The sequence below is a fragment of the Macrobrachium nipponense genome, chromosome 43 (genome assembly GCF_015104395.2).
Source record: "Macrobrachium nipponense isolate FS-2020 chromosome 43, ASM1510439v2, whole genome shotgun sequence".
NCBI lineage: Eukaryota > Metazoa > Arthropoda > Malacostraca > Decapoda > Palaemonidae > Macrobrachium > Macrobrachium nipponense.
In genome coordinates, this window is record NC_061104.1 from 10,247,355 (window position 1) to 10,249,108 (window position 1,754).

Here is a 1,754-nt window from a genome sequence, read left to right on the forward strand (position 1 = left end):
ACTACAGTGAAGTTTAAAAGGTAATTAAAACTAAAACATGGAATATCATTAGAAAATTTTAAAAATAAAGCTGTTTCAAAGCCATTAAAATCATTAACAAGGCAGCATTCATCGATAGCTGATTTTTTCCAGAATTGGTAAACCTACACTGTTTGATGACTTGCAAGTGATTCAGGTCTATTGTTGTGTATCTTTTTTTTAAGATTTTTTCCCCAAGCATTATTGCTGATCCTAAGTTAAAAGTTGATGGCTTGTCACCGATGACCTTTTACCCAACAATTCGTGCTTTGAAATGACGCTGGCTCTGACATGCATAAATGGCACCACAGTCTCTACAATTTCGCTAATGAACAATTCCAGAACGCAGCTAGTTATTAGCCAATCACACTGATAAAAGTAGGTTACTTTCTCTTAGCTTTTGTTGAAAAAGCATTTAATCGGGTCACTCAGTAGAGTTCCTTGACAAGTTTATTTATTTCTTTAATGTCTTCAATTTAGTCTTTTTTTTTTGTGTGTCTTTTCAGTCTTTAACATAACATATATTTAGCGAATATTAACTTAAACTGAAAATTAGTAATGTTCAATCGATAAAGAATACTCGATAAGGTCAATATGATGTTTTGTTTTCTCTTCTTCATAGGCACAAATCAATTATATATATATATATATATTATATTATATATATATCTATATATATATATATATATATATATATATAATAATGTGTGTGTGTAGTATAAGCTCTAATATGTATCTGCTCACAAGATTTGTTATTTATTCGATAGGCATGATCCTATCTAGTATCCTGATGAGATGATTGTTCATTAGCGAAAAACTTACGGAAGTAGCCTATTTTTTATACAATAAATGAAGGATATGGCCTATATAAAAAAGGCAAAGCATTTGAACTTATCTCTTCATCTTTTATATTATTATTATTATTATTATTATTATTATTATTATTATTATTATTATTATTATTAAAGTTTTGGAACTAGCTGTGATTCAAGCGCACTAAACCCTTATCTTGCGATCGTCGTATATCAATACGATATTGAATGTGTTCCTCGTGTTCCCGTTATTATAGCCCGTTTCCTTCGATAATGGCGTATTATTAGTTCCCATTTTTTTTAGTGCACTCGTTGTATCTTGAATAAAGCAACACGTTGCTTAGTGATTTCCCGTAGAATTTCTGTCACCTTCCGTTTTTTTTTTATTGCATCTTTCTAACCTTCAACATTTGCCAGTTGATTTTTGGAGCAAGAGCCCTTGTTGGCACAAGGCTAGCTTGCCTAACTAGAGGGTGGTCTAGTTCTTGGCTGCTTGTGGGGCAAAGCCCAATGCTCATGCTACACACGGGAACCCTCTCCATTGACAGATTCTGTTTTCAGAGGAACCGACAGGGTTTAGTTACTGATGGTCGCCTTTGAAAATTATGACTGATGAACAATAATATATCAGTAATATGTCATTCATCATGTCTCGTTGCAATGTTTATTCTTCGAAAAACCTTTTCCTTCTCCGTTCCCCATCGTGCTTTTTTTCTAAGACTTTGCTTGAATAGACATTAAGGTGTTTAAAAAGGAACGTTGAATATCGTATGAAAGCATTTGTAATTTGTCATTGGTTGTTGGTAAATATGAATAATCTTTCCAAATAAAACATTGCCGTACATTTTCTCTCTGGAATATGGATTGCTTTAGCATTCAGCTTTCAATTGATTTTCCAAATTTCCTCAGCCTTTCTATTAATTT